At 41.9% G+C, this 21,203-nt stretch overlaps 1 protein-coding gene and 1 long non-coding RNA gene across 12 annotated transcripts in view; one reads left to right on the forward strand and one right to left on the reverse strand.

Annotated features, from left to right (window-relative positions):
- The window catches only part of KANK1 (KN motif and ankyrin repeat domains 1), a 199,323-nt gene that overhangs the window by 92,950 nt on the left and 85,170 nt on the right, over positions 1 to 21,203 (forward strand). The window lies entirely within an intron of this gene.
- Positions 1,460 to 20,295, reverse strand: LOC103546280 (uncharacterized). 4 transcript variants are annotated; one of them, XR_011531722.1, is made up of 5 exons: positions 20,004 to 20,295; positions 14,060 to 14,193; positions 11,380 to 11,456; positions 10,734 to 11,270; positions 1,460 to 1,730 (listed from the first exon to the last, which is right to left on the reverse strand). It is a non-coding gene; the product is annotated as an uncharacterized lncRNA (long non-coding RNA). The 4 variants fall into 4 exon arrangements; XR_011531721.1 differs by lacking the exon at positions 14,060 to 14,193 and having other exon boundaries at positions 20,004 to 20,250; XR_011531720.1 differs by lacking the exons at positions 1,460 to 1,730; positions 14,060 to 14,193 and adding an exon at positions 5,009 to 9,840 and having other exon boundaries at positions 20,004 to 20,285.

Raw genomic sequence — 21,203 nt, forward strand, 5'->3', positions numbered from 1 at the left:
GGTGCTTCTTTCATTTCCTTTAGTGGACTTCAATAAATTTAGGAAAGCTTATAAATTCCAATAAAGGAATATCTCCTAAATAAAGGAGAGGAGGGTCACTAGCTTAGTTTACATATAAATTCTGTCACTCTAATATAACACGTGTTTTCATCTTTCTTATATATATTTTAGTTTACATTTTATTTATGTGGTGTATTTGGAATACTGCTTTTACTTAAGATGCCGTGGTTTTCCACTCATTTACAAAGCCTTTACAATAAAAGTTATAAATAATATTCACTTGCCTTAATGTACCATAATCTATAAGCCATCTTTCTAATGTTAAAAATTTAGATTGTGTCTAATTCTTTGCTACTTTAGACATCATTGCAGTGACATCTTTAAGCCACGATAAGTTGTTTCTTTGGGATAAATTCACAGGAATCACTGGGTCGAAGGTATGGACATATTTTGATTTGGTTGAAGAGTTTACATTTATGAAAGACTCTTTCTAGATTATAAGAGTAATACATGATCATCCTAATAAATTAGAATGCTATAGAAGTATATAAAGTAAAAATAAAAATTCTCCATGGCACCTGGACCTCAATGCCACTCTCCAAAGTGAGCCATTATGAGCCCTTAAGCAAAGATTCTATAGGATAAGAAAAGGTGGTTCTGAGGAGTGGAATGCTATGAAAGTGGTGATGGGGTACTGTGTACTTATAAAATAAAGTACTGGTTTATTTGTATGATTTAAAAAATAGAATCTTGAGGCCGGCCCTGTGGCGTGGTGGTGAAGTTCAGTGTGCTCTGCTTCAGTGGCCTGGGTTTGCCAGTTCAGATCCCAGGCACAGACCTACACCACTCCTCAGCCATGCTGTGACAGCATCCCACATGTAAAGTGGAGGAAGATTGGCACAGATATTAGCTCAGAGCTAATCTTCTTCAGCAAAAAACAACAACAACAACAACAAAAAAAGAATCAAGCAGTTCCCCCTTTGGACAAGAGGTAAAGGTATCCAGTGTTGGTTTTCTATAGCAGCTGGTTTGACAAAGTGCAGTCTCCTGTATAGGTAACCTTAAGCGATGTCCATGCCCTCTTGACTCTGATTAGGAGATGGCTGCAGCTAGCAGGCCCCAGCTTTCTTGGGTTTAAGGGTCATTGAAGAATCCTTGTAGATAAGAGAGGAATTGTATATTCCAGGCCCCGGAGTGATGACTAGACTGGGAAAGCTGGGAGGGTCAGTGGAGACAGTACAAGTGTGCTAAGAGGAGAACCCACTCCTGGCTGCACTTCTGTGACCTGAGTCCCTGTTTGATGTCATCTTTTAAACCCATAGGCAGAAATCAAGCTTGTGGTCTTTCCCATTTTTCTGGGACTTGTGGCTGAGCAAAGGGAAAGAAACCAATATATAAGACTTCTCTTTTCAAAGTGTTAATTTCTTCCATGAGCCCCTAGAAGAATAACGCAACGATGTTCTCCCATTTGGTTGTTTTATTAAATTGTTTTGAATTATTTGTCTCTGAAAAGAGGCGTCTTCTGTGTCCTGTATGTGCTCACTTACTTTGCTCCTCTGGCCTGATTATAATTAGTTTACCTTATCACTCTGCCCGCCAGCCCTGTCTCCATCTCCACAGCTGGAGGGGAGGTTGGCCTGACATGCGTGGTGGTTTTTGTCCTTTAGAGATGTTAGCTGTCAGTCCCAGAGTTCCATTAGCTAGAATTGGGCCCAGTCCACAGCTTTTACCTGTAAAAACAACAGGCAAACTAAGGAATCTTTTAGTAAGTCAGATAATTGTCATGAACCAAGAGTCCTGCTTACTGGGCCGGGTTTTTCCCTGACTCTGTACCTTAGTTTCCAGTTTGTAAAATTGGGTGGCTAGACTTATATCCAGAATTCTCTCTAGGACATAAATGGGAAGAGGTGGAGGCCTTAAGTATGACCAAAGTTGGGATAAAAACCCTAAGACCCATGTCCTCTGTCTGTCATGCTTTTCAGACATGTCTTCATACTTGCTTCTTGCACAGAAGCTGAATTCCCAACAAAGATGCCACTGGGGAAGTTACGCTTCACTTCACTTTTTAATAAATAGATTGTCTATCTTATTAGATTGGAGTGTGTCTAAAATTTCGGACCTCAGATACTATTTCTCCAACCTTCACGTGATTCCATTGTTCAAGTCCCCAGGCATGGTTGACGGTTTCTCCTCCTAGTAATATTTGTTATCTTCATCACCTGGCCCATCTAACTTGTGTGTGCACACGCCTGTACGTATACAAATATGTTTTAAAATGAAATCTTCTTTCATTTGCATAATGAACACACATCTTACCTAAAATACCTCCCACACCAACCCACCCACACTTCCTACACTCTGCTTTGCTAATAGGAAATTATTTGTTGTTTTGTGCTTTTGGCAGTTCTGGAGAATATACAGAGCCAAGTGATGTGACTCTGGGGTATAGGATGGAGAACGTCCTTTTTACAATCTGTATTTTTTAATAGCCAATTCTTAGAGATAAGAGAGGGGATTTCGCTACGAAGTCTGAGATGGCTCAGTGATGAACTCTCAGTGGCGTCATCATCTCAACAGCGCTGACTGAATGCAGTTCGGCAGTGTGTAGGCAGGACTTGCTACATGAGCATCGTGTGTGCTAAAGTGGTGATAAGGTATCCAGCATTGTCCTACGTGTTTCTTGAGGGAGAAAGGAGAGCCTTCAGGATTTCAGTGTTGTTGTTTTCATGCCCGTTGCTGTAACAGTTTATATTCTGCCTTTGAACAAGCCTATATTTAAAAAAAGTTTATATAAAAAATATAATTTGGATACATGAATCACTTGTCTAGAAATGGGACAAAGTGCAAAAACAATGAGACACAGTGGTTTTGTGGGATGAGAAATGAAACAGTCCCTTTGGTTGAAGAAGCTGCAGGCATTTGACGAGACATCTTAGGAGGCCGTACAGGAATGTGAAGAAGATAGCAATTATAAGTGAGTAATATCTTTCATGGAGGCACTGATTTCAACCCCAGTTTAGCCTGTTAGCAGTTCTGCTAATGAGGAGTTAACAAGTGGAAAGGGAACCGTAAGAGCCACATAAGGCAGGAATTGCCATGGCCTATGAATTTGCCTTTCACATACTTAAAGTTACATGATCGGGGGTCCAGCGGGAGCATCATACATACAGGAAATAGCAGTAATGGTTTTTGTCTATATGTACCCAATCTTGTTTCGGGAAAAAAATCTATGGGGGCTTAAAAGGGTATGCAAAATAAAATTAGAAATCAGTGGGTGAGGATACTGGGACAGAGAGAAATAGCAAGAAGAGGAAATAAGAAGTGAGTAGCATGTATTGTGTTAGGGCTCATAAATACATTGGAAATAGGCCACTGATTTGGCTCCATGCTCTCTAGCAGCCAAGACAAAGAGGGGATCGTGACCAGAGACAGAGTGCACAGGGGCGTTAAGATTCAATAAGCTGATTACTCAGGAAGAGCACAAGCAGTCACCACGCAGGGGACAAGTGGGCCATGTCACCAACAACACACTGATAGTAAGTGCAGCTAATAGTCACTGCTGGGGGAGAGCAGAGCTTGACGCTTGATGGGAAGGTAGAATTTGCTTGTCTGCCCCTATCGAGTTCATTTTTAAAGTTTTATTAATTACAAAGGAGATTAATACGTAGACCACAAACTTTCTCTTAGTAACTTTTTTCCTCTTCTCAATATATAAAATAAGTAATCCTTCAAATGAGATTAAAAAAGGAGACCTTGTACTTCCTGAACTCCAGCTTAGATTTTTGACTTTCTGGTGTAAAAAGGACTGTATTCACTAGATGGCAGTATCAGCAGCCTTTTGGGAAGTTAAATCTGATCATGAATCTCTTAAGGACTGAAAATGTAGCAGAGTAAGAAAACCATTTGTTTGAGCGTACAGGATCTCATTTCTACACCCTGCATGAAAGAATTTTTCCATTTCCTCCACCTCCTCCTCCTTCGGGGCCAGAGAGAAGGCGCTATATATAGTAGCTGCAAGCATGTCTGGGTGACTGGAGGGGCACTTTCCCAAGGAGCAAATCTCCCAGGAGTGTGCTCACATGTCACAGGAGTTACACTAGTTCTGGAGCCAGCTGTGGGGTGATGGGGTATTGATAAGGTGCGAAGGTGTGTTTAACAAGTATGGATAATATTTAGACTCTCAGCGTTTACTCGTTTGTCATTTCTAGCATCAAGGCAATCTGACCTCTCAAGAAATGAAGTGATTTTTTTCTATTTATGTAACACTCTTTTGCACATTTCCATCTTTGAGAAGAAATTACATGCTTTTTCATAGTTTTGTTTTTTAATGAAAAAGATTTATTTGAAAATCATAATGGTATAAAATTAATAGTATTTGGTTGAATTTTAGGATTTTTATAGTGTATCTTGGGTAGCATGTGAGGAGTCTTAGAGAAGTTGATCTTTGTCCTATTCCTCTTGGCAGTTTCCTAACAGCAGTGCTGCTGGTGTTCTGAGTCAGGCACGTCTCCATTGTGTGGGACCATCCCCTGTGCTGCAGGGTATTCTCCATCCCCGGCTCTTGTCCACTTCTAAATGCCAGAAGTGCCCCTCGGTCATTGCGACTGCCTGGTCACACACAAAAATCTTTGTGTCTCCTTGGAGGGGTGAAGTTGGGAGGTGGTACTGCCCAGGTTTGAGAACTGCTGGACTAGAAATTTTAGCATAAGTAATGGGGCTTGTGGAATTTAGTGGGCATAATCTTTTAAAGAAATGTGCATTAATAACTTTATATTTTAAAAAATCGAGGCTAGCCTGGTGATATAGTGGTTAAGTTTGCCCACTCTACTTCAGTGGCCCAGGGTTTGTGGGTTCAGATCCTGGGCGTGGACCTACATGCCACTCATCAAGCCATGCTGTGGGAGTGTCCCACATACAAAATAGAGGAAGATTGGCACAGATGTTAGCTCAGGGCCAATCTTCCTCACCAAAAAAAGAAGAAGAAAGAATCACAACCACAATCCCATCTTCTTAAACTTCTACTCATTTGCATTTATTTATGGGTTGTGATTCTGATTAATTCTACATAAACACAATTTTTACATAGTACAAAGTTGTACATCTGTAATTTTACAATATACTTTTTATATAACATTATTATGTGCTTTTCTTGTATTCCTGTTGTCTTTCCATGTAACCTACATATCATGTCAAGATAGTGCATTCTCCTCGACCCTTCTTTCCCCTCCCTTTTTAAAGTTACAACTACTTATTTTTTCTCATGTGCATTTTAGTATCATTTTCTTGAGATCTATAAAGCATCTTTTTTTGCATTGTAATCGAAACTGTTAATATACAGATAACTTAGGGATGAATTGTATTCTTTGAGATTTTAGTCCATCTGGCATGTTCTTCCTTTTTTCCTAGACTTCCCATTTTTCCTCCCATAAAAGTTTAATTGGGTGGGAGGAAGCCTTGCCCATGTGTCTGACCCTTTCTCATCCCACCTGCCTTTGAGTGATGGTTTGCATACCCACATGCTGATCATTTCTAAGTCGTGCTGGTTGAGAAGAGGAGGGGTAATCTTGTTTCCTTTCTCTTTTTCTTTTCTCATCAACTAGACTAAAAGAGCCACTTGGCCTTAAGGCCTAGACCTTAGGATTCCTGTTTGTTCTCATGGTGCCTGGTGTAGGGCCAGTCCATCATATATCCTCTAGACAAAGCCTTCATTAATTGGGATTTTCCCAACTTGCTTTATCTGGTTGGTCTTTGCATTGGTGCAGTTAACACGAGCTTCTGGATGTAGGTTGGGTCACCATGAAATATGTCTAAGACATTAGGAGCAAATTTTATATCTTCCCTTTGATGTCTAAAGACAGAAGGGAGTGTAGAGAGGATCCCAAGTGGCACCTGACCTAACAAAAGATCCATGAGAAATGAAAGAGATAAGATGGAAAACCACCGCTGAATCCAGGTGTAAGAATGCTGGCCTGCTTCTGGTCCTCGCTATGTCAAGGTCCAAAGGCAACGCCAGCTGATAACATGTCCTGCACCTGAGTTGATGCTATTTGCCTGCCCACACAAGCCTCTTCAGGCACAGATTCTCTCCTGTGTAGGAGCAGCAGGACCTCTTCTGCAACCATCATACCAATGTTACCTCGCCACCCAGCATCAGCCTAGCTCCACACCCTGACTGAAGCTCAACAAAGAGATGCTGTTCAGTGCTAAAGGATTCAGTCATCAAGATGGAATTTTAGGGTTTAGGTAATCTTGGGGACTTGTTTGGGTTACTAGGCTTTTATCTTTGATCTGATCCCTAGAACTATCTTATAACAGGGTATATCCGTGGGGACTAAAGTGAAGCCATTTGGGCTATTATTTCAGTGACTCCTAGGAGCTAGTTGATATTCTGTCTGTTCATGTCTGGAGCAAGTGGATTAGAGATTGTGCATCTTGTGCTGATTGTTACAGTAGATAACATTGAATGCTGATTAAATTGCTATCAGATTGCATAACCCAGATTTTTATTTTAATTTATAAAAGCTTTATTTTGTTTGCCACTTCTCCAAGCTGTCATTTAACCTACAAGCTGCTTGTCTCCACACCTTGTAAAGAAATATTTAATTTGTATTCAATTGATTGATACCTACCAAAGTTCACCATTGAATTTCTGAATACTTCCTGTCATCCATTCATCCACCCAGCCGTCCATCTAAGCTCTATGAAGTGCCCTATGTAAGGCACTCAATATCAACCAAGATAGTCATTATTCTATGTGACCCAAAATCTCACTGGTTTTCACAACAGAGATTGATTTCTCAATTGTCCTGCATGTCCCTTGTGGGTCAGCTGTAGCTCTGCTCTGTGTTGGGCTCAATCTAATAGATGGAGCAGCATCTGTCTGCATCATTGCTCCTCTTCAGAGCAGAGGAGGAAAAGAGAGCAAGGTGAAGTTCCATGCTAGCTCTTCCAGCTTCCTGCTGAAGTGGCACGTGGTCCTTGCCCAAAGCACATCACGTGGCCACACTTGAGTTCAACAGGGTGGGGATATGTACTTCCCCCTGGGGAAGGGGCAGGACATTTTGGTGAATAGTAATGTAATCTACCACATGTCTAAAAATGTCATTCCTACCCTAGAAGATCTTCATATTCTGATAGATTTGTTTTTGTTTGATTTTTGAAAATATAGTATGTACCATAAGGGAATGGCGGCTCACTTATGTTGACTTTTTTTTTCTTATTGCAAGGAATCTACTATTACATCTAATAAAGTATAGTACAGAGTTTATGATATATTTGAGCTATCTTTAAAGTTATTTTCCTGTGGCTTAATTTATCAATTATCAGTGGCTTAATTTAACAGTTTATATTCTACAACTGTCACTTTTTGACTTTGCTGTTAAATATTTATTTTTCAAAACCAGACGTGTCTTTTGTCTTCAAAAGGTAAATGGAATCAGTTGTGGGGGAGGATTGGAGAGAAGGGATGAGAGGTGGCAAATGTTATTTCCTCATTAATTTTCTCAAAAAGGTCAGCACTTGCTCACATGGGTGCATCTGTTTAGTCTGAGAAGTTACTTTTTCTCTTGGCCGGAAGCCAGCCTGGCAGGAAGAGCCCAGTGTCACCTTTATAGCCACTCCCTGGCGATAGGGAGCCAGCTTCTCTTCTTTCATCTGGCTGTGGGGGAGGCATGAGCAGAATGGGCTGGGAGGAAAAATTGCCTCCCCGGCTGAATTTTTCCCACCATCGACTTAGGCAGATAAGCTGACGCTCTGCACCTATCTTTTTTGGCAGAAACTCAGATCAGCAGGCCAGTTCCTGACACATACCTCTACGCACATTGAATTGCTTGTTCTGTTTTCCTCTTTCCTCCTCAGGTTTCTCTCAGGAGTAGGCCCCACTTAAGGCTTATCACTTTTGTCAAAAAGAAAACACGTATTTATAGAATGGAATAACTTACGGAAAGAGGGTGTGGGCAGAGTGGAGGAAGAAATGAATCCTGGCTGTTGTCAGTCAACCGTATTTATGGAACCACCCTCCGGATGCCAAGCTTACTGTGGGCAGTTATCAAAGAAGTAAGCTGTGCCCACCTGCTCCTGTTACCCACCCTGCACACAAGACATCATCTGAAGTTTATTTGTGCTGGTACTACCTTTGGCATTCAGCATCCTTTGGATAAAGAGTAATATTCCTGCAAATAAAATAGACAGGTCTAGACCCCATGTGGTGTGAAACTGTGGCATTCCTTGAGAAAGGTAGTATGTTCTCAGTTTCAGATCACATTTTTAATGCGGGAAACAGATATTGTCTCATTGTCAAAATATTTATCAGGATATAATTCTTTTTAAGCAAAGACTGCAGTTTTTAAAAAACAGGTTCACTCCTAGATACCCAATTCGCTGCTTCACACACATAATCGACATCCATGAAATAATTTTTTAAATGATGATGAATGATAAAGCTTGCTCATTTTTAAAAAAATCTCTGACCGCAATACTCAGATTTGTCATCGGGGAAGAGATGCTTTGATTCTGTAGGAAAGCTTGTGCACACTGGGTGGGGAGGCAGCCTTTTTGCTTCTGGCTCCTAACATCTCAGGTCCACCTTGAGGCAAAATTGGCTCCAGCTTATTATCCCTCATGCAATGCTGCTTCTAGTCGTTTGAACAAATTTACCTGCCACCTTAAAACAGAGAATCAACTTGTTGGAGAAGTGAAGTAGGGAATTCATGACCAAACTTCACTTATTTGGCTACCTTGTGAATGAAGAAAGTGTTTTTAAATGTGGACTTAACATTTTCTGAACTCACGTTCACCCTCTGGTACTGAAAATCCACAGCAGTCTTAGGAGAAAAAATGATCATAACTAAGAGCAACCCTTTCTTTTTAAAGAAATGCTTACCCAGATCAGTTAAAAGTCCCTTGGTAGAGCTGAGTCTTCATTTCTTTTCCAGAGTTGATACTTGTCTCAAAGGAGTAGGGGAGGTTTACAGGCTTGGCGACGGGGGTCTTGTTCATGCCCAAGCGTAGTTTTTATAAATGTTATTTTTCAAGCTATACAGTACTTAGGGGCATCGCGGTGCTGATCTAATTTATCTGGTTCAGTGAAGGTGGGGCAGGAGCAGAGGAGGAAGGATGAAATCAAACTGCGGCATCAGCGCTGAGCTGGTGTTCTAGCAACTTCTTCCTTCGGGACAGATGCTACACATAATTGACTCTTTGCATATCATCAGATTTGGGTTGGCCTCATTGCTTTAAACTTTGAAAATGTTTAAGTATTTACACAAAGAAGACCTGACGATAGTTCTGAATAGCTAAATCTGCCATTCCTTTAGAACTGAAAGAGCTACCATATAATCATAAGAGCTCTCCAGCATTCAGCTCGGGTCGGAGTGGACAAAGATCTTTGATGATCCACAAGGGGTTTTTGCCTTCAATTTGTGGGGTGCATACAGACGACAGAAGGCAGATTTCCTCAAGTCATCATTATTGTAATTTTCAGGGGTTTTATATAGAATATATTCCCATATTAAAATGTTAAAATTTATTAAAATATTAGTAATTTGGTATAACTTTAAAATACTTTAAACAGACTCTTCCTCAGGTGAGATTGTTTTCCGAAGTGTGTTTAGCTGGTTTAAAGTCTTACATTACGTTCTCAGTAGTCTAGTTCAGGTCTAGGCAGGCCAGAAGACGATGTTCACGCACAGGTCTCTTCTGAGCTGCTCCTACTCCCTATTACTCAGTGTCCTTAACCACATCCCATTCCTTTCGTACCCTTTCTTGGAATGTGACATTAACTCTTGAACAACCCATCACCTAAAACCTGATTTCTTGGGCCAAGGTGAGCAACAGGTAATTCTTTACAAGAAAAGCAAAAAAGAAAAATAAATAAATACTACGATAGAGTAGAATTCATAGTATAAAGTTTTGTGATTTTTTCCTGCTTTTTCTCCCCAAATCACCCCAGTACATAGTTTTATATTTTAGTTGTGGGTCCTTCTGGTTGTGGCATGTGGGATGCCGCCTCAGCATGGCCTGATGAGCAGTGCCATGTCCGCACCCAGGATCCAAACGGGTGAAACCCTGGGCTGACAAAGCAGAGCACGTGAACTTAACCACTCGGCCATGGGGCCGACCCCTCACAATATAAAGTTTGAAGGAATAAAAAGTGGCTTTTCTTTTTTCAGTGACTGCAGTCCTGTTAACAGTTTTACTCTTGACTTAAATATAGGGCATGAGTTTGCTAATTGATTTGATCAAATTCTAGATTAGAAATCAGTCATCATATGATTTACCAGAGTTAAGCCTCTTGGGTTAAATTCTCTAATTTGTTTTCTCCCATCTCGTTTATCTAAATCTTCGTTTAAGGGCTGACCTGCCCAAATGCTTTTAGAATGCTCAATGCCAGAAAGCTCAGGTATTTTATTCAGTCTCTCCTCAGTTTTCAGGCTCCTCACCCGAAGTCCGGCTGACCCTTTGGGGAACATAATGTATTTAGCTAAGAATTTTACTTTTGAGCCTCCTGTGATAAGGGTAACTGAACTACTGACAGCTGTCAGATAACATATACGCAGGCTGAATGGTTACTAATTGCAATGAAAGATAAATTAATAATTTTGAACTTTTTTATATTAGCTCTGCCAAAATTACATCGTTAAACTCGAGCTTTATGAAGCATTACTGACCATAGTAAAACAAGTGGGAGCAAAGCCTCCATGGGCACTTGAGTGGGGTTTGACTTCCATACTGACCTGGCAAGGATGGAAATCGTCAAGTCATCATGACAGCAAAGAATCTGAGTCCACGTAGGGATTTCCAACGATGTGGCCCATTACCGAAAAAAATCTTAAAGGCCTTAGACCTCAGTCATTGGTACTGGTGAATCTACTCTGTTCTTAAATATTCAGGGAACACAGATTCTAGGCAATTAGAGATGAAAAATCTGAAACTCCATGATAATCCCTTTCTTCTTTTCCCATGCCTGGTAGATGTTCCTCCAGCCAGAGTTGATTTCTTCTTTCTTTTTCTCTCATCAAGAGCATGAGTTGCCCTCTCCTCTCCTAAGCAGAGCCCACTGCAGTTGCAGCTCAGATCCCGCTCTCTAGCCCTGCCTGCTCGCTCGCGGGCTCCTGCGCTGCTCGTCGTGGAATCTTGCTGTTGACCTTCACGTGTGGGCTCTGCCCTCACCAGTGGAGGGGTGCAGTGCAGGCGTGGGGGATGAAGAAACCCAAAGGCTCTGCCACGTGGCTGTGGTTTGTCTTAGGGACCTCTGGTGTTGCTTAAGCCTCCTGGGAAGAAAGAGAGAACACATCCAAAAAACTGCCTTTGGAAACCTATGATGACATTACATGATAAGCTCTCCCTGAGAAGACACGCAGATTACAGGTAAACACTTACCTGTTGGGTTCCTTTCCTTTTTGAACATCCCGGAGCTCCTGAAGCTAATGTTGGAGCTCCTTAACTGGAGGCAGAGCCTACAAGAGAAGATTAAAAAGGTTTTTGGAAGCTGTTTTCTAGGTGTGTTTGTCTTTTTCCAGTCATGCGTAGCTTCTGTGGAATCTTCTCAGCATGTAACAGAGCTTTGCACAATTCTGTACCCAGTAAAATTAGCCTAATTATTGATTGTTTCCCTCTCACCAGGATGGAAACATGAATCAGTTTGTTAACATCTTGCCTCTTTAGTTCTAAAGAGGACAGGGAGTACCATATTGGGTTAGGATAGTGGGTCTAAACCCTGGCTGTGCATCATAGAATCCCCAATGAGTTGGGTTGTTTTTTTTTTTTTTAAATACACTTGCCCAGGCCTCACCCCACACCTATTGAATCAGTTTGCTGAATCTCGAGCTGGGCTGGGTACCCGAATGCTTGTTACCCAGGAGCTCACACCCAGCCTGGTGGAGGATGCAGAGGGGTGGGCATCCAATTACCACATGGCGTTACAAATGCTCTAGGAGGGCCCAGCTTCTGAATGCAAGCCACTGCCATTCACTGAACATCCCGGTGTGCTTGATGCTGTACATATGACTTCACGTTTTATCATCACCTTGCAAGGTATGCCTGCAGTCACTCTTACAGATAAGGGAACCTCAGAGAGGTTGAACTACCCGAGTCTTAAGCCAGCTAGTGGCAAAGCTGAGAGTTAAACACAGGACTTCCAGCGTCAAAGGCTGTGTCTTAAAGCTCACCCAGTCCCTCAGGGACTCTTTGTAGTAACTCTTCCTGGTTGCTGAGGCTCTGTCAGTCGCACATTTTATTTTAGCAAACCTCATTTGAATCCACATACCCATGGACCCTGTCAGCCCTTTTCTTAGTATCATGAAATTCTTAATTTGTCCATAACCTATTTTCTCCATTTTTTCTTTTACTCAAAATTTGCATTTTTAAAATAAAACTGTTGGTTTGGTAAAAATAACGCATGTACATTTTAACAAATTTCACCAATATAGAAAAATAGGGAAGATAGAAATAATGCTGGAATTCCACCAAATTGTTGAATAGTTATTTTTGAATAGTAACGTCTTAGCTGTCAAAACCTATTATATTGTTCATTCTCATTATACAAATCTGTATAAAATTTCATTTTTGGAAATTTTTTGAAGCATGGTATGGATTGAAATATTAAATTTCTCAATAGTTCTCTGAAGAAAATAGATATATATGTATATATGTATGTAGGTATGTATGTGTGTATCTCTCTTTATAAAGAGGTAAGCAGTTTGCCCAAGTTCAGATAGATGCTTTGTTATTCATAGATTCTTATTGACAGAGCTCAGACCATATAACTGGGGTCTTTGGGCTGATGACCTACTGCTCTGCATCCTTGGTAGCCTATAAATAAGCTGCTTATTATGAACGGGAGAGAGAGAGAATGTAAATCTTGCATGATATTCAGAGAAATGCTGAGTCATAATTTTCGAAATTCAAATATACTCATTTTTTTATATGAAGTTTATTTTTCATTTAAATTTTTTTCAACTCTTATTGAAGCTTATAAATTGAGGGTCTTTTTTACCAGTTAGCTTTTGGAGCTTTTCTTGCCCTTCTGTGTCATGGGTCTTTGCGAGGGATGGAAGGAAGAAGGGGATAAGGGAGTAGCCTAGTTTGGGCCAGTTGAGGAATACCTGAAACCTGATTAAATTTATTTGGCATCGATGACTTGTATTTTCAGTCTCCGTAAAAGACACCCTTTGGAGCAAAAAGAAGCTATTCATCTGAGGGTGTCATCGCTTCATGCCCCTCTAAGACCCTCTCTGAGGGGCACTGTTTTAGGCACGGTGAAAGACAGCTACAAGGATAATTGAGGCATGCATCCTGCCCTGGAAGAAGCTTAAAATCCAATGGGAGCAGATGATAAATGTGTAAATAATTACTTAGACTTCAAATGAATCTAGCATGCACCTGGAGAGCTGCATAGCAACATCCTAAAAGTTGCATTAAACAACAATAACAACAAACCAATATCTCTTTTAAAAATGCAACTAAAAGAAAACTTCCTTCCCAAAGCACCAATGAGAGCCCCTCTCTAAATCCAAGCGGTGTGCATCCATATAGTCTTTAGTTTAAAGCTTAAATCTCGACTTGGACTTACTCTATGCTCTTGAGCAAACTATTTAACTTTTTTAATCCTTAATTTCTAAATTATGCAATGGCAATGGAACCTAACGTGAATGTTAAAGAAGTTGGCATTGTGTAAGATACTCTGGGGTCTGAAAGGTGCTGCTAAGGGCGGGCAGCAATTAGGATCGCTAGTGTCTAGACCCTACGAGCCCCCAGAGGTGTCTCTTCTTCGGTAGCACATTCCTGCAGATTAGTGATAAGAGCTAGATTTCTGCACAGAGGACAAGACTGCTACTGTCGTGAGAAAGATTTGTTTAAACATATCTTTTCAGTACATTTTCCTAAGTCCTTATCAAGTAGTGCCCCCAGATAAGAACTGGTATTTAGCTATAAGCCAAAGGTTGAGAATAGGAAAAATTTAAATCTCTAAGAACTTGAGTCCAACAAAAATGCTGGCTGACAGCCTGACTGAGGTGAACTAGACGTTGCCTCCAAGTTTCCCAGAAAAATTGTTTATTACTGGGCAAGACTCAAGCCTCCGTGTTTTCGTTTTTCTTTTCCCTTAGTCCACAGGAAACTTGCGTCTTGAGTCTTCTGATAGTTATCTGTCGTGCAAATTCTATATTTCTCCTTGCCTGCTTCTGCAAAGAATGCCTAGAAAAGACCAGAATTGAGATTGTTTAATCATTTTTTTTAAAGTAGTGTTTTGGACACATCTCTGCCTTTCCCTGGTTTTGTTAACTAAAATGGCCCCCATAGAAATATCCTGAAATAGAGTTCCTCAAACAAGTCTTCATAATAAAATGAATGGAAAGAAGTTTCAGGCCTCTTTGGCTAAACGTGGACCAGTGCTTTAAAAGGATCTGTCTCCTGAGTGTGTTGGTTTGAGGGTGATGCTGTGTATTTGAAGATGCTGAGAATTTGGCCCTCTTTCTAGACTGCTCATATCGCCTTCCACTCAGTTCATTTCCCGGTTTAACCACTCTCTCTTGCCCCAAATTATCATTTTCATCCTGAACCTCTTGTGCCCATCCTTAAATTACTTAAGAAACTTCCCTGGATCCCGTTCAAGTTTCTGGACCACCCTTTTAATTTCTTGTATTCTGTATATGTACACCCATTTTCCCAATCTCTTCTCTTTCAGACTTACTCCTTTTACTGTTCTATGTAGCTATTTTTGTCTTTTTTCATTCTTGTTTATTTGATTTGCTCTTTCCTTGGATCATCCTGTCCTACTCTTCATTTTATGGAAAGTCTACCCAGAGTTACGTGACAGATGAAGACAGAGCCTGGGTAAACCCCAGTCTCCACTCCCTCCTGTTCTTCTCTCTAAACCATGACGTCCCCTTAGAGAACCCAGCATCACTCAGGTTGGTGGTGGAAGCCCTCATCTTTGACCCCCAATTCTTACTCCCAGTCCGGGACCTGCTCTCCCCTCCAATTCAAGCTTGTGCCTTGGCGAGGAAACTTCCTTTTCCTATTGTTCCCTGTTAATAAGTTTGACCAGCAAACGTCAGGGTATTCCAGGAGATCTAAACATTGGTCTCTTCTCTCAAAGATGCTCTTTGATGATGCCGAGGGTATTTTTGCCCATAATGAACAACCCTCCCATTCTGAAGTCGCCCATCTTCCATTCTGTTTGGTTCCGTTGTAAAGTTGCTTCCTGGAGCCTGCCTTCAATCTTTTGCTGTGAAAACATCATGTCATCCCAGCTAATATTTCGGTTTTGTTGTAGATGTGAATTTCAGGGAGACCAAGGGTGGGTGTGTGGGATCTGTGTACTTGTTTAAGCGTAAATACATCATGTTCTGAACTGGTGTTTTTGTCTTTTCTCCCCTTTCTATTTTCTGCAGGCTTCGTAACCAACCCTCAGGAATTTAGGGCCAAGTAGGGCCGGGGCCAGAAGTTAGCGGTGTTTATTTATTCACTGAGTAAAGATTTATTAAGTGCCTGATTTGTGCACAGCCCTCTGCTAAATGAAAAATTACAAGAAAAGGTAGAAGACACAGGATCTTACTAAAGGAGTTTTCAGAATATTTATATCAAAAATAAGCCTAATTATTATGGGCACAGAGCTTTTATAGTATACAAAACACTTTTAAAATACAGTTTCTTGTTTTCATTTCTTCAGTAATCCTAGAGAAAGTATTTTCTGCATTTTATTGGTGAGGAATTGAAGCTGGGAGAGGTTCTTTCCTGGCTCTGGAAGCCAGAGAAACAAGTGGACAGAGGCTTCGCCCCAGCTCCAGCCCGCTTGTCCTGACCTGCTCCTGGCTGCAAGTCCTGAGTGCCTTGTCCCCCGTGTGCTTTCATTCCCTGCCTTTGGTCACCTGTTGGACCCCTGTCTTGCTTTTTGGACTTTGATTTCTGTTTTACCCTCTTCCTGGGTTTTTTTATTCTCGGCTGCAGACCCTGAATAACTCCTGGGATGGGCCTCACGGTAGATGAGGGTTCCTGTGTTTCTGTTCCCAGATGCACATATTTTTATGCGTTAACATATCTGAAATTGGGATGCATCTTACAGTCTCCATTGAAGTCCACTGCTTTCCAAGAGTTTGCCTCTGCCAGTCACTTGGGGCACTACCAAACTGAGACCAAGGGTCAGAGTCCCTGCCTGAGGGCATTCGGACCACTCTGGTGGCAGGAATTCAAAATGCACACCCACCCCGGTACTGGTTGAGGTTCAAATTCTCAGGGAAGATTCCCTCCTCCCTCGTCTCGCTACCAGCCCTTTCTGCATGGCGAGCTTATTTCTCTGTTGCTTTTTGGTGCCCCAGCTTCATGGGGGGCCCCCTCTGTTCAATTCCCCATTTTGGATGCTTTTGCTTTCTTCGTGGTACATAAAATAGTTTCCCTCTTGTGATGGGGACATCTCAAACTTGATGAAACATGGCATTATGTGGTGGCAGTTGCTCTGGGTGGCTGTTGGTGTTGCCTTGCGTAGCATTTTTTGGCTTCAGAGGAATACGTAGGTGTTCCTTGCTCCCCACCCCCAGGCTGAGGCTTGCTCACCTGCTAAGACAAAAGCCAGAGCGTATCGCCATTCACTCTCCCTTCCTCCCGCCTCCCTGGCAGCTGCCTAACTTGGTTTCTTGCTGGTTGCACACATGCGACAGAAATACAATGTTAATAAATATTTCTACATGTAATAAAGAAACAAGCCATAAAAGTAGTCATTTGCCATCTGCTCAGATGAGTTGCTGAGAAAAGTGATGACATTTTCTGATTCAGTAACTTAACTATTCTCGTTTCTCCTGTGAGGCACGTCATAGACAAACAAATAATAAATATCCAAACACATGTCATGGGAGAAAATGCATTGGTTTCTGAAGCAAATATGGATAACAAACGATACCTGCTTCTCCCTTCTCCCAGTGAAGGGCCAGAACAGCACTACTCAATTCTCGCTCGGTCACAGTGTTTCATTTTTGCCATCGACAGCACAGACATGTCAGAGGCAGCACCTCCTATGTATCTATAGAGAATGGATATAGCAAAGTGGAGAGATGGGCCAATGGACTCCAGAGCCTGTGTTTGGGGAAAGTGTTGTAAACAGCGACAATAATAACAACTTACTGAGTGCCTTCTATATGTCAGGCACTGTACTAGGTACTTTGCATATATTAGCTCATCCGTTAGTGGAATGTGAATGCTCATTTTAAGAACAAAGGGAATAATAATAGGAATAAAAGGTAATAGTTAATCTAAAGTGCAGAAGAGTTTCAGGTGGAAGGCGAGACAAGGGAAGTGAGAGCGGCTGCGGAAAACTTAGTTAAGATCTGGCTGTTGAAGGTCGTCTAAGAAAAAGGCGGAGTGAGGGTGTGACTGGTTGGTGGGAGCGAAGTCGTGGTCTAGGCGGCTGTAGGCGGGATGTGTGTCTGTTGTTTCCATTCGGTGTTAATATGTCTGCGTCCCACCCACCCACAAATATTTTCTTACTTTTTTGCTTTGAGGAAAAGGGTATTAATTCACGAATTGGAAGCAGATTAAATACACAGTACAGTTTGTGCCCAGCAAACAGAATTATCTATGAAAGTTATGTGGCCCACACAAAAATGAAATGCTGTATGGCCTCATTAGTACCCCTGGTTTCATGGGTCTTCCTCCTGGTTAAGGGATAGTATAGGCAGGAGAGTCTCATGGTCTCCACAGTGTCCACCGCAAGTTCACGGCTTCGCCTTTCCTCTCTCTCAGAGGACTGTGAACTCTGCCCTGGTGCTCCACAGCCCTACACTGCCAGGCTCCGTGTGTGTGCCTCCAGCCCACACCGCCCTTTTGATCCCCACCACTGCTGTACACTTCCACGATGGAACGACTCCTGAGAGTCTCCTTGCTCTCACATTCCCCCTTCACTAGGCAAGTCGTTTTCCTCTCTTCAGCCAGAGCAGTCGTTCCTAAAAACTAACCCAGTTCTGTGGCTTTGGATCTTGGGTGGCTTTCAATGACTGCCACTGCTTTCAGAATACAATCCAGACTCCTTAGCTTGGCCCTACAAAGCCCTTAGACATCCATCCTTGCATATTTACTTTCCCACAACTCCCTCATACACATCCCATCCTGTGGTCTCTTCTTGCCTTTGCACCTGCCACATGTCTTCTCTGAAGACTGTATTTCCTCCCCTTCAGGGCCACCTTACTCATCTTTAAAACCCACTTCAAGAGTGATGTTCTCTGATAACCCTTTCCCACATCCCAGTTTGGGTTACCCACCATTCCTCTGTTTCTGTAGCTCTCAGCTCACACCAATAGGATTAGTATTTAACATAGAGTGAAGTTACAGTACGTCACAATAATTTTCCTTCCATCACTCTGCATTCCGTGAGCAAAAAGGCTGTATCGTTGCTCTCTGTCTCCCTAAGATGAGCACTGTATCTAGCCCTTAATAGCCACTTAATAAAGATTTGATCAAAAAAGGGAGATGTTTGGCCCTCAATTTAAGGATGACTAGTCGTTGGTCAAGCCTTAGAAAGTAGCAATGAACTTGTATTGCAGTCAGATTTTGTGTTTTCCTTTAACATCAGATATTGGCAGCCAGCTTTTCTAGATTTTCTTGGCCAAAAATACTCCTGAAATTCCATACTCCTAGTTTTTGATCTCTGGGATGATGCATCCACAGCAGGTAATTACTTGTCTGGATGATTGTGCTTTACCTTGGGGTTCTAAGAGAAGAGGTCAAAGAAATCAATGGTTTAGTAATTGTATTGTTAATCTTAAAAGGAAACTTGAATGGGAAATATTTTAAAAACTGGTTCAAGAAGATAATTATTGGGAGCATGGAGAAGATAATTACTTGCTATGTATACTCGTACTGGTGTGGATGGAGGTTTCATGCAAAATAAAACAGCTTGTAATTTTTTTTCTTTTTTTTTTTTTTTTACAACTTCTACTTTCATCTGCAGATTTAGCAAAGCTTCAGGGCAAAAGGCATGGCCTTCCTTTTGGATGGGGCTTTTAGAATGAATTCTGAAGCTGCACATTGACTGTGTGTGTGTGTGAGGAGGGGGAGGGAATCTCCATTCTGATGAGCTGCACTGAGGGTTTAACCTGGAGCTGATTGTCCGGGCAGGGTGCCTGGGTGCCTCATCAGAAATGATCATGAAATGTGCGTTTGCGCACAGCAAACAGGCCGAGGCAACACGGCTCTTTCTCTCCACGTTATGAGCTTCTATACCATTTTCTGCCCAATCTTGACTTTTTTACACACTCATTTTTAGTGTCCCATAAAAAAATCATGGAATGAAAGATTTTATGGACTGTTAATAAGTAATAATACTTATCACTCTTTTTCCTGCCATTTAGGTTGCTATCAACAGCGCCACTCTTACTCGTAAGACTCCTAATTAGTAAAGTTTCTTTACCCATAGCATAAAATCCAGATTGCTGAACCCAGCCTATGAGCCCTCAAGAATTATTCCAACTCATCTTTCTAGTCTTAGTGTTTGAATATGTTTTAGGTGCAAGTAAAACCCCAAATCAAATTGCCTTACACAGTAAGGAAAGTTCATCTTTTTCATAACTTAAGTCCAGAGAGCAGCCTTTGAGGTTGGTTCAGTGGCTCAGTGATATCATCAGAAGCCCAGGTTCGTACTGTCACTCCACTCTGCTATCCACTGTCTGCTGGTACATCCTCTGCATGGTGACAAAATGGCTGCAGAAGTGCCAAGCATCACATCCAGACAGGGCATTGCGTGTCTCTTAGGAGTGAGGAAACTTTTCCCAGAAGTGCCCTAGAGAACATCTCCTTACATTTCATTGACCACAATTGAGTCACATGTCCTTTCCTAAACCAGTCACTGGCCAGGGGAATGAAGTTACTATGGTAACCAACCTGGATAGAACATAGATGGAGAGTCAACCATCGAGACTACAGGGTTTTCCTACTTCCCAGTGTGTACCCCTCCTCCCCACGCCCACCCCAGTCCATTTTGGCCTCCCCATGGTGACCATAGAAAGCCGTGTGCCTACCTGTCACCAAACCTCTTCTCTGTCCCTCTTGATCTTAGGTGCCTGCGCCCAAGTCGTCACCCATGTTCCCTCTGCTCCATGGAACTTTCCTTGTCCATTGTCTGTTCTGCTCATTTGGCACCTTTGTGAAGGTCACATCTCCCCATGGATTCCGAGGTCCTTGGGGTATGTCTGTACTTCTCTCTATTCCCCAGTGCACTTTTCAGAGAACCACAGACCCTGACTTTATTTGTGCAAACTCATTCCCCAAAATGTTACTAAGACTATTATAACCCAGAGAAGGAAGTGTTCTTACCTCCTGTCCATATAAGCCCGTTTGAGCCTGGAGCCAGTCCTCAAAATAGAATAGCCATCCCTTTCTATTATTAGAAAGCTAAGAATTCCATATTAGTAGAACAAGAAAAAGTCAGAGTGGCCTTCACAATTTATTAATATTCTTTCTCCATGTGTTCACTCACATCCCTCTTTATCCCTTTTATAAGGAATCACAAACTGCATGGTGCATATAGGCTTAGATTTTCTTAGTTTCACTGTTTTCCAATACTCTTAGACAATGATCCTCAGTCCTCACTGTGCATCAGAATTATTGGAGGAGCTTTGTAAAAATATGCATATCCAAGCCTTATATTCAAAGATTCGGTGTCAACTGGTCTGGGGTGGGGCTCAGTCTGTTTTCATAAAGTGGCATCTAGGAGTTTCCCGGGAGATCCTAATGGGCAGCCGGGTGGAGAACTCCACGCTTAGACATCCATTTGCCAAACTCTTCTTGGTGAGAATGATCACAATGATTTACAACTTCTCAGGATTCTTGTCCAGCTTGTTGCCATATCTTCTTGTTTCTCGTCATTGACACGTCTAACCACACAGACAGGTGCTTATTTCTTGTGTGTTCTCTTTTTGCTTTTCCCCACCTGGACTGTAGGCATCTCCTCATTTCCCTTTTGCTCCACAGCATTCAGGGCGGGAGTGAGGACGTCCTGGAAGCTCAGTCCTTTTCCATCAGCAGAGTAGTTGTGCCCAGATCCTGAGCGTTCCCTGTCAGCTTCATCCTAGCTGTGCCTTCTGTTCTGTAAGCTCTCACTCGAGCCTCCGTCTTCCTTTGGGTCCAGGAGTCCAAGCCTCTTCAGACTTCCCCGGCCCTTCTCAAGTTCCCTGTTCAAAACTTCACACCTTTCAGGAATATTTATCTAGTGCTTTATT

Source organism: Equus przewalskii, chromosome 22 (assembly GCF_037783145.1).
Source record: "Equus przewalskii isolate Varuska chromosome 22, EquPr2, whole genome shotgun sequence".
Lineage (NCBI taxonomy): Eukaryota > Metazoa > Chordata > Mammalia > Perissodactyla > Equidae > Equus > Equus przewalskii.